The sequence below is a fragment of the Diprion similis genome, chromosome 13 (genome assembly GCF_021155765.1).
Source record: "Diprion similis isolate iyDipSimi1 chromosome 13, iyDipSimi1.1, whole genome shotgun sequence".
NCBI classification, from domain to species: domain Eukaryota; kingdom Metazoa; phylum Arthropoda; class Insecta; order Hymenoptera; family Diprionidae; genus Diprion; species Diprion similis.
In genome coordinates this window covers 11,289,849-11,302,083 of record NC_060117.1, presented here as the reverse complement: position 1 = coordinate 11,302,083, position 12,235 = coordinate 11,289,849, and the positions used below count along the sequence as shown (strand labels likewise).

At 42.2% G+C, this 12,235-nt stretch overlaps 1 protein-coding gene across 1 annotated transcript in view; it reads right to left on the bottom strand.

The window, feature by feature from the left end:
• The window catches only part of LOC124413872 (dynein axonemal heavy chain 2), a 468,252-nt gene that overhangs the window by 143,787 nt on the left and 312,230 nt on the right, over positions 1–12,235 (bottom strand). The window lies entirely within an intron of this gene.

Sequence of the window (12,235 nt, the reverse complement as noted above, 5' to 3'; positions counted from 1 at the left end):
CTTGCATTCAATGGTTCGTGACTGAGTTAGAGAAATTGGCACATTCGTTAGAAACTTATTTCAAAACTGTTGTACCAATGGAACTGCTTAATTTCCATCAAATCAACGAATTTCATTCGGCAACAGTGTGTCACATTTGTGAAAAACCGTTCACGCTCGGAGACGTCAAACATCGTGATCACTGCCATTTCACTGGAAAGTATCGTGGTACTGCTCATCGAGGTTGCAACCTGAATTATCAAAACTCACATACAATTCCTGTGATATTCCACAATCTATCGGGTTATGATTTACATTTTCTAATTAAAGCGTTGGCTACATTGTTCGAGGGCACAATCCAGCTTCTACCCGTAAACAAAGAAAAGTACATTTCTTTTACAAAATATGTCAAGGGAACAGATGTAAAGTTTAGATTCATAGACTCGTTCCGCTTTATGCCCAGTTCTTGGGAAGTTAGCAACATATCTGGGTGATGATCAAAAATCAATTACACGAAAGTTTTGCCATAATTTAGATAAATTTCAGTTATTGACGAGAAAAGGTGTTTTTCCGTACGAGTATATCGATAATTGGAAGCAGCTTGAGGACAGATGACTACCGACCAAACGACAATTTCATTCGAAATTGAACGATCGGGATATATCAGACGACGACTATGCACATGCATGTGAAGTTTGTCGAACTTTTAACGTTCAAACTCTGGGGGAGTATTCGGAATTGTATTTACAGACAGACATTTTTTTATTAGTCGACGTTTTTCGAAATTTTCGAAAGAATTGTTGGACAACTTACAAACTGGACCCTTTACATTACTACACAGCGCCCGGTCTGTCGTTTGATGCAATGTTAAAGTGTACCGGCATCGAGCTCGAGCTTCTCACTGATATAAATATTATTATGTTTATAGAAAAAGGTATTCGAGGTGGTGTCTCGTAGTGTTCATACAGATACGCAAAGGCCAACAACGGATATATGGAAGAGGCATTCGATCCACAAGTCGAAGAATCTTATCTCATGTACTTCGATGTTAACAATTTGTACGGTGCTGCTATTAGCTTTACTCTGCCATACAGTTCCTTCGAATGGGTATCAGACTTGAGACAATGCGACGTTCTTACCATCTCGGACTATGCGGAGTTCGGTTACATAGGTAGATTTGGAATATCCTGTGGAACTGCATAAAATGCATAAAGATTTACCACTGTGTCCGGAGCACTACATACCTCCGATCTCGAGTACTAAGCAACCGAAATTCACGACCACGCTACTTCCCAAACAAAACTAGGTTATTCATTACCGTGTTTTGGAACAATGCTTACAATTAGGTCTGAAGTTGGTTAAAATTCACAAAGTTCTCAAATTCCGGCAAACACCATGGCTAAAAAATTACAGAGATTCGAATACTGATTTACGAAAAAAATCGAACAACGAATTTGAAAAGAACTTTTATAAATTAATGAACAACGCAGTTTTCGGTGAAACAATAGAAAATATTGGGAAGTATAGAGATGTCAGGCTGATCACGAAATGGGACGGAAGACTCGGCGCTCCAGCTAGTATAGCTAAACCAAATTTCCATAGCTGCACTATTTTTGATGAAGATATGGTGATAGTCGAATTAAATAGAACAAAGGTCAAACTGAACAAACCTTTGTATGCAGGCTTCTCCATCCTGGGTCTTGCAAAAACTTATATCTACGATTTTCACCACAATTATATTGAAAAAAAATTTGGCAACGAAGCAAAATTAATGTACACTGACACCGATAGTATAGTATATCACATCACCGTCCCCGACGTATACCAGTGTATGGAAGTGGACTTGCATAAATTCGACACATCTGATTACTCAGTCGATAACGCTTACGGAATGCCTTTAGCAAATAAAAAAGTCCTCGGCTTGATGAAGGATGAAAACAACGGTCGAATAATGTTAGAATTTGTAGGATTAAGAGCGAAGTTATATTCATTCAGGGTCTTAGGAGATAAGAACGACAAGAAACGTGCTAAAGGGGTTAAGGGATCAACGTTGAGAACAATAACTTTTAATGATTATTTCGAATGTCCTTTTCAACATCAAAATTTGATCAAAAGTCAGAATTTATTCTTGAGTCAAAAGCATGAGGTTTATACTGTCGAACAGAAGAAGGTGGCACTAAGCTGGAATGACGACAAGCGGATCGTGTTTCACAACACGACCGACACGCTTCCGTGGGGCTATAAGCCTGGGCGTTAGCGTATACGTTTGAGCTTTGTATTGACCGTGTCGTAATCTATAGGTTATGAAATATAATTGTACAACACTGTATATAATTATATAAGATGTAAAATAAAGACACATGCCTATTTGCAATAGAATCTCATTTATTCAATAATGATGTTACACGTCAGATTCATTTATCCAACTGTTGTGTGAACTGTCAAAACCTTACCATTTGACATATAATTTCTTTCCACGCTTTTTGAGAACCTTCTCCACGAGATAGATGTCCGGATGTTCAACCTTGAGGAACTCCTGTTCGTAGAAACCGCCAGCGATGGGTTGATTTTGTTAGTCTTTGAGCTTGTACGTGAGGGGATGAGTATTTTCCACTCGGCTTATCGTGAATATTTCAGTCGTCCAATTGGGAGTATAACCTTTCTCGAAGACGTTTTTGAATTTGCTGATTCGGACTTTGTCGCCAGTTCTGAACTTCGTCGGTTTGGTAGGTATCGCTCGAAGCCCTCCGTACGCCTGACGTAATGATTGCCTCTCGTTCGCAACCGTGACGTCCGATGGTTTCATTCGTATGGTTCGGTGTTTGGTGTTGTTGTAAGCCAATACCAAATCAGATAAGATGTCGAGCCACTTGTAGCTTCCTTGCATGCTAGACTGTGTCCATATTTTGCTTTTCAGCGTACGATTGAAAAGTTCACAGATCGAAGCCTTCAAATTACTGTACGTGGAGTGTTTGACTCCATAGCGTGTCATAAGAGATCCGAATTTTGAGTTGTAAAATTCAGTTCCCCTGTCGACGTGTAATTTTTTCGGTACACGTCCTTGAACGAGTACAGACTCCATCGCCTTCGTAACATCATCCCCGGACTTGCTCTTTATCGGTACAGCCTACGCATACTTTGAAAAAATATCAATGACTGTGAGCATGTACTTGTAGCCTTTGTTTTGTCCAACGTACGAAATCACATCAACAAGATCCGCCTGCCAGGTCTCGTCGATACCGCGCACATCTACACGGCGACGTGGGTAATTCCGACGTGCAGGCTTATCCAGTTCCGTCACCATCGCTAGCTTTTCCCCGTTCATCTTCCAATGCTCTCAGTCTGGTGTTCAATTTGAAAATAATTTCAGCGTTTCGAATCGGCAGGTCTCTGCCTGTTCTAAACTCTGTGAAGAAGGTGTCCAAGGCTTTCCATGTGGTGGTGTCCAATGCTTTGATCGTTTGATCAAGATTGTCGAGTTGTTCTTGCAGTAAGTGGAATTCACGATGAAAGATTTTAAAAGTTACAGCATTGTTTGGCTCCACGGGGTCGGCTTTATTGCATAGTCTTTTGTTGCGTATATCGTAGTGGCCATCCGCTGTTACGCGAAATCCAACACCCGGAGGACCTCGAGTGCTCGCAGCTGTGTTTTTGTTCAGCTGACGTCCAAACACGTCGACGCTCATTTCGTAAATAATTGCAGAATCGGCGTGAGTTGATTAATAAATGATTCCAGCTTCCCGCAATTCTTCGAGAATCGACATAATTTCGCTGTTGTGACTTGTATTCCCAGCCGCTTGAGATGCCGTAAGCAAACGAAGACGTTCCACCAACTCGTTTGCGTCGTTCCAGAAAATATAATCTGTTTTAACACCCTGTCGTGTAACCCAAGCCTGAGGTAGCAAAACACCTTTGCCCGTACGCTTCGATGACGATGGTGATGATGTATTGATGTTAAGCAGCTCTGCAATTAGGTGCTTGAATTTGGCGCTGGGGGTGTTTCGGATAGGCTCGGTGGCGCTGTAATACTTTCTGTGAGCATTTGTTGCGAGAAGGATGTTCTTGTAATTCTTTTCGTCGTTGGGGGTAACGTGAACGCTGTTCGGCATCTTCTTGAACAACAACTCCAGCAAACCTTGAGTTTTCGGGAAGACTGTACTCCTCATGCGAATGGAATTGCGCTCGAAGCTTATCGGTGAGTCACCAACCATCAGCCCAGCGGTAGAAAGGTTCCGTACCCCGTATAAAGTATCCAGCTCGTTCTGTCTGTTTTTATCCTCAAGCGTTCTAAGATATTCATCTTCCAATCCTGCAGATGACTCTGTGATTGTTTGATCCTCTTTCTCTGCAGTTGCAAAAGAATCTTTAGCTTCAGATTCCATTTCGTTCTTCGGTTCATCCGTCGTTTCAGTTTTGATTTCTTCCTTCACCTCTTGCTTTACAGGTTTCGTGTCTCGAAAAACGTAGACTAATTCCCGCAGCGGGGTTACCACAGGTTTGAAGACATCCTTCATTGTTTCCTGCAGCGATTCTTTTCCCGTCTTGAGGATTCTATGCTTTCGTCGAATTGTATTACTCGCTTCAGCGATACGGCACAAGACTTCTTTTTCCTTAAGAATTTTCTGCATGTTGACACAACTAGCTCAGCAACGCTACTGTTTCGTTTTCCTCGATGACCGTGTACTTTATTCCTTTGTCATGTTTATAAAATTGTCAAATCCCTTCCTTTATCGATCATTGTCGAGCTCTCGATCCTTGTCGATCACGAGAAACCCATATTTGTCACCGTTTCAGCATGCCACACACAAGTCTCTAAACTCTGTGTACGTCATATCGGTGTTTACTTGATCGTTGTATACGTGTCTCGGGTTCAGTTCGTCTTGTTTGAATAAGACCAGCAGGTTAGTGTTATCGCGTACGAGATGTTCAGGGATCCGCGCGTACGTCTGACAAAGATAGAAACAGTCCACGTCATGATGTCTACCCATGCAAAAGTATGCGCGTACACTGTCCTGCTTCTCGCACGCTACGTCATCGAATATCATGATTGAGTTAGGACGCGTCTCGTTCGGTGTCATGACGTGCTCATGCTTGTTAAAGGGGAAGTATTTAACAACGTTGACGCTTTCAAGCACTTGACTAAGAAACATGTATTTCGGTTGATTGAGAGATTTTGAGTAAACATACAGGTTTTTAAACCTCAAACCGTTCGGATGCGTTATAAGTGAGAACAATGGGTTGGTTTTGCCACAGTTAGAAGATCCACAAAATACCGCACGGACACTACTCGGTCACAGTTCACCGTGGCGTTTTTTCGGTTTTTCATTTTGCTGCGTATATTTGTCAAAGTTCACCACTGGTAGCTTGATCGATTGTGTCTCATCCTTCATCTCGAACGTGACTGCTCGATTTTCTATAAACACATCGTTCATAAGGACTTTCCCTCAGTCGAAGAGCGAACATGATTGTGCACACACGCGATCGTAAGCGATCCTCGAAAAAACGATCACGTGGGAGAGGATTGGTGAATAGCATCATCAACAAACTCCCGATCGAGCTGCATGTTCCCGGTTACCAATACTGCGGTCCTGGTACAAAGTTGGCGAAAAGACTCGCGAGAGATGATCCCGGTATCAATCCTCTCGATGCAGCGTGTAAGGAACACGATACAGCATATTCGAAAAATCGTGAAAATCTTGAGGCTAGAAACGTCGCGGATAAAATATTAGCCGAGAAAGCCTGGAAACGGGTTTCAGCAAAAGACGTAAATTTAAGTGAAAAAGCAACCGCTTGGGCTATAGCGAACACGATGAAGGTAAAAACAAAGTTAGGCATGGGTTGTCGAAAACCCAAGAGCGTTCCCTTAAACAAAATCATACGCGAGGCAAAGCAATCCATGATACCGAGCCACAACGCGAAAACAAGCATCAAATCTGCACTGAAAGGAGCTTGTAAAGCTGTATAAAAAGAAGGCGGTACACATAACGTGCGATCACTGCGTATTCCACCGGTACCCTCAAAAGTTGGTGGATTTCTACCTTTTCTTATACCTATTTTTGCCGGTCTAAGCGCTACGGGTGCATTAGCGGGAGGTGTTGCGGGTACAGCAAAAGCTGTTGACGATGCGAGCGCGGCTAAACGAGAATTTGAGGAAAGTAAACGGCACAATAAAACAATGGAAGCGATCGCATTCGGTCAAGGTCTCCATCTTAAACCGTACAAGAGAGGTTTTGGTCTTCATCTTTCAAAAAACTAAATGTGACGCTACCACGCCGAGCGTTAACTAATTGGGATTTGTTGAAATATGCAAAACTTATAAAAATTCCGTATTTCCGAGGTATCTTTATGCGAAACGAAATGCCTAAAAACGGGCCGCGTAAAAACGAGGCAGCCGTCGTCAATCTTGACGATGAAGACGGTCCTGGGACACACTGGGTTGCGTATAAGAAACTTGGCAACAATGTCATCTATTTCGACAGTTTCGGTCATCTTCAACTTCGGTTGGACCTCGTGCAATATCTCGGTGTTGGTAGCGTAAAATATAACGATGAAATATATCAATATTACGGTACGTTCGATTGCGGACACTTGTGTCTGAAATTTCTGAGCGGTGAGCTATATAAACGTCGTACATAATTGAGTGAAGGGAGTCTAACACTTGCAGCCATGGATGATTCGTTTATGTTAACGATATCAGGAACGTCTTCGATTTTCGACGCGCAATATTTCCCCCCGATCGAACTTGCTTCAGACAAAAATTACACCCTCGGTCTCGTTGAATTGTTAACCTTCAATTCCATTGCCAACGTTGACGCTGGCCACAATAAATTGTACATAGGTGATAAGGTAGTCACCATATCTACCGGCAGCTATGAAATTGAGGATATCGAAAAGTATGTTCAAGACGCCGTGAAGAATACAGACATTGAAATCAGCATCAAACCTAACAATCATACGTCATGCAGCGAAATCAAATGTAACCACGTCGTGAATTTTGAGCCTAGTAATTCTATAGGTCAGCTCCATGGATTCACACCGCGTGTATTTACGGCTAACCAAACTCACCAATCGGATATGCCTGTAGCTATTCTCAAGGTCAACGCGTTGCGAGTCGAATGTAGCAATACAACGGGTGCCTACGTCAACGAGCGCAAAGTTCATACTATTCACGAATTTTTCCCCATCGTTCCACCGGGATATAAGATCGTCGAAGTGCTGTCGCACGTCATTTATCTTCCGATCACCGTTAAGACCATAAATCACATACAGCTTCGGTTAGTGGATCAAGACGGAGACTTGGTTAATTTTCGCGGAGAAGTTATAACTGTGAGACTGCACACCAAATCGCAATAAAATATGGGTATTGTATATAACAGATTACCCAATAAGAGTTATATTAGTAAGGCGGCATGTCCCGATCAAGTCAGTCATCGATCGATTCCCAAACCGTTAACACGTCAAAACGTGGAATTCCTGAGAGCTCTAGGTCCAAAAGTGACACCTTTTGGAAGAGGAATCTCCAACTGATGAAACTACGGTTCTGCTGTTTCGTTGTCTGCTACGTACCATGGAGGAGGAAATCTTGAGAATTTAAACATCCGTCGCCTTCGATGAGTTGATCGCCCACCAAGAAATACATGCACACAAGCCGTATGCGTCATCAACTTTTAACAACAGCGACGAGATTCGCATCACCGTTCGGCATCAGGATTTATGCATATTACCAAGCAAGAGTTCGCTGCATATCTCGGGAAAATTGGTCAAATCAGATGGTAGTCTAGCAGCGGTTACAACCCTGGTCAACAATGCCATCTGCCATCTGTTCGAAGACGTACGGTACGAGCTAAACGCTGTAGAGATTGACAAATGCAAAAACGTTGGTCTAACCAGTCTGCTGAAGGGTTTCTCTTCGCTCAACCCTGGTCAGAGTTGGCTCATGGAAAACGCTGGATGGCTCGATGTTCGAGAAACGAAAAAATTAACTGATGCCGATGGTAACTTCGATGTGGTTATTCCCTTGAGCATGATATTAGGCTTTGCCGAAGACTATTGCAAGACCATCGTCAACGCGAAGCATGAGCTGATTTTCACAAGATCAAAGAGCGATTCAAATACCATTGTTCAAAATCAAGACGAAGACTTTTGAGTCGTGATCGATCAAGTGGATTGGTTAGTACTGTACGTGAAGCTTTCGGATCAACGAAAAATCGCTCTGTTGAATTTCATCGAGAAAGATACACCTGTCTCCATGAGCTTCCGCAGTTGGGAGATGTACGAATATCCTCTGCTAGCGGCAACCACGAAACAGTGTGGACAGTGAAAACATTCACTCATTTGGAGAAGCCGCGATTCGTTATTCTCGGTTTTCAAACGAATCGAAAAAACAAAGCCGACAAAAATGCCAGCTATCTTGATCACTGTAACATCACCGACGTCAAGCTCTTCTTGAATTCCAACTACTATCCGTACGGTAACCTGAACCTGGACATGAGTCATAATCGCCTCGCACTGCTGTACGAGATGTATGCCAACTTTCAGGCTACGTACTACGGCAAGGAACCCGAGCCTTTGTTGACAGAGAGCGAATTTCTACAGTACGAACCTCTGATATTCATAGACTGTTAAAAACAAAACGAGGCTCTGAAATCTGGACCAGTTGACATTCGTATCGAATTTGAGGCTAAAAATAACTTTTTCGCCGGTACATCTGCTTATTGCTCAATTTTACACGATCGTATAATCGAGTATAATCCGCTGAGTGGTGGGGTGAGAAAATTGGTATAAAAACCTTGCAGGTTGCGATTTTCGATTTAGTCTTATTCACGATGGAGTTCACAGTTGACGTGCAAGGGTTCAACAGACCAGGCCCTGGTTTTACGCCAACAGAGTTGGCAGTCATATCAGTCAACGAAGAAACTAACCCATCAATTTTTCTTTCCAACCGCCGTACGATTGGAATTCTTCACTCGCTCCGTTTATGAGCGAAAATTTGTGGTTGTCACGGAATTATCTCGGACTATCCTGGGAAGGCGGTGATGTACCTCTCGAGAAGCTTGATTTCACCATCGAATGCATGTCGCTGCGTGACGCGTCAACGGTTTACGTAAAAGGATTGGGGAAGAAGATTTGGCTGCAAAAAGTTCTGGGCGAAAACGTTGAAGTTGTCGATCTGATGGATTTGGGTTGTCCGTCGTTGCAAAAATTGAACAAAATGTCAGATACCAAATTGAACTGTGCACATTACTCTCTATTACATCCAAACTGTGCTGCTCAAAACGTATTGTTACTGCGAAATTTTCTGTTGAAATACAAAAGCCTGTTGGCATCTACTCGACCAGTTCTTAATTATTACTGTCCGGAGCTTGATGGTCAGGATACCGTTGAATAAGAGCAAATATGCAAAACTGTCCTCTTTATTATCAGTAAAAAAAAGTTTTTCTTCAATATCAACCGTTGATTTAACACCAGAATTCAACGTTGCATCGCAAACCGATGAACGCAGGCCTCTCGACGTCAAGTCGCAACTTGTCGGACGATTCCGAGAATTGTTTGTCTGCCTAAGATTCCGAGAATCGGTTCAGCGTCGTCACGTTCAACGTCGCACCGAAATCCCTTGACCTCGGGCCGCTCGACGTCAAGTCGAAACTTGTCGGAGTCATTGCATAAGCCTCCCAACGTTGCACTTCCGCTTTGAAACCTCTCGATCGTCGGAGGAAGAATCTTCCAGAAGCTGACTCATGGAACCTTCCAGAAGCTCAACGTGCGAGGGTTCGGCGTTGAACGGTTGAGGATCGCGGTTGCGCTCGGTAATGCAGTCGCTTAATCACGCTCGATTACGCTCGATAAGCATGGTAAGGGTAAGACCCCTATGATAACTGACAGCACTTCTTACCGACCGGCATGATTTCTCACCGACCGGCACGTCAATCTAGGGGATTTCTCACCGACCGGCACGTCAATCTACGGGATTCCTTACCGACCGGCACACCAATCTAGGGGATTTCTTATCGACAAGGATCAGAACGATGGTAACCCCTTACCGACAAGACTCGAAGTGATGGTAACGCAGAACGCTGACAGCTCGCCGGAGTGGGGATAACCTTGATGGGTTTGCGTCCGGGCTGGGCGGGGCGGGGGGGGAGGGTGCTTTGCCGGTAAAGTCGGTATTTCTACGCAGAATCCCCCTTGTATTACTACTCGCATTCTTAGTCAGTGTTGGTCGACGCAATTTTTTGAACCCAGCTAGAGGATTGTTCGTAGGTGTTATACTTGCTCCGCCAGGTAGGCGGTAGTAGGGGTAAAACCCTCAAAAAGCGAAGATTTACACTTGTTTGAAGACCGGCTTGATCAGAAATACAATTTGAAATTTTACGCACAACATTTCACTGTAGTGATGGTAAAAATAATAATGATAATAATAATAATAACGAGTATGATTTTTATACGGAATTCGATTGGTTTTTTCAATTTGTCAATGAAAAATCTGTTTTTTTATTTAAACAACAATGTTACGCTTGAAATAAACCTATTTGTATTTATAGAAAAAAAAGTGACGGAACTCGAACGCGAACCGCTCGCGTGCGAATCATCGCACTAGCCGCTTGGCTTATTCGCCACGGCTGAAACCATCGTAACGTAAGTAGGATATAAGCGTTGCTGAGAGTTACATCGTGTCACTTCACTGCATCGCACTTCTGGCGAAGTACTAAAATAGGAAAAAGACTCGTTCAAATCCGGTTTCTAGCTATGGCGGTCTCCCCTTGTAAGTAAGACTTGTATTTTGTCATTATGAACAAATAACGGACAACTCCATTTGTTTAATAACCAGATGAGTTACTACAGGACTTATCAGAAAGCCCATTGCTACACCAAAGATTTGTTTGTAAGAACGATCATTATAAATAAATGAAGTTGAGTTGAGGAAAATTTTTACCGTCTCTACGAATTCAATCTTGGGAATATTGCACTGTGTTGTTCTATGTTTGTCCAGTTATTCTCAACAATAGCTATTGCCAAATTGATCTAAATATTATTGAAAATGGAACGATACAACTAGAAACAACAGTATGTGACTATCAGGAACTTCCATGCCATTAATTTGTTTCACAAACTACCAAGGGTGAGTAACATGATATCTTGTTTGGTCAACTACGTTGTAAAGAATGTCTGCACAATATTTAGAAAGTTTGTATGTTAGTGCATTCAAAGGGTCTAGCTGGATAAGACATTCAAATCGGCCTATAAGTCACCTGGAAAAGTGATTATCCGAATATTTTTGGCACAAAAAAAAGGCCTTAGGCCTTACGGGACCTTATAACGCCCAAACCCGTAAATTTCAGTTTTTTGACGATATCTCTGCTAATTTTCGTGCTAAAAATTTATTTTTCAAATTGTCAGGTATTATTGAAAAAATGTATATTGCTAAGTTCAAATTTTTATTGCGTTTTGAAAAATTTTAAAATCGATATTCTAAAAACAAGGGCCTGCAAGAACCTACCTACAAGCACCTATCGCTATAAGAAGAATATCTATATGCATTTATGCGCCAAAGATATCTATGAATTTTTTCAGATTTTCAAAATAGGTGGAACGAACTTAAAAAAAAAATCCACATTTTTCGGTTTTTCGGCCATATTCAAGCATTTGGGTCTTCTCTGGTAACTTACCTGATACTCTAAATGTAATGAATAATAGAAAGAATTATAATTAGAGAAAACAAAATTGAACGTTAAAGAACACAGAACTAAAATCAAGACGTAAGCAATCGGAACCTCTTTAGACTACAGACAATTCAGAACTCTTCGAAATCGAGCACAGCTCATTCCAAATCACTGAACGCTTACATTCAGAACCTCCGAACTCAGTATAACTAAATGATTCCATAAGAACATCATTGTGAAACAAAACCATAATTCGATTACAAAGGAACATCTCATAGTTGAGGCATCATACGAGTAGACTATCAAGGTTTGTGACCTGAACATCACAAGATTTGTGGATTCAGTTTAAACAGAAGATCACGCAGTGAATCAAAGATTTTTCGCGACCTCCTCTTCAGGAAGTAACATCTGTACTAAATAGTCAAGTTATCACTGTTTTAATATCTTGTTAAGTGATGTCACGGACTTATGGACGGAGCGCAAGCTAGGCTTGAGGGCGAGGGGTATGCGCCTTGGGGAGAGTACATGAGGTAGCGCGTCGGCCATGTTGATGAGCTAAGTTTTCGGGCGCCACGTTTAAACGATTCACTTTAGAC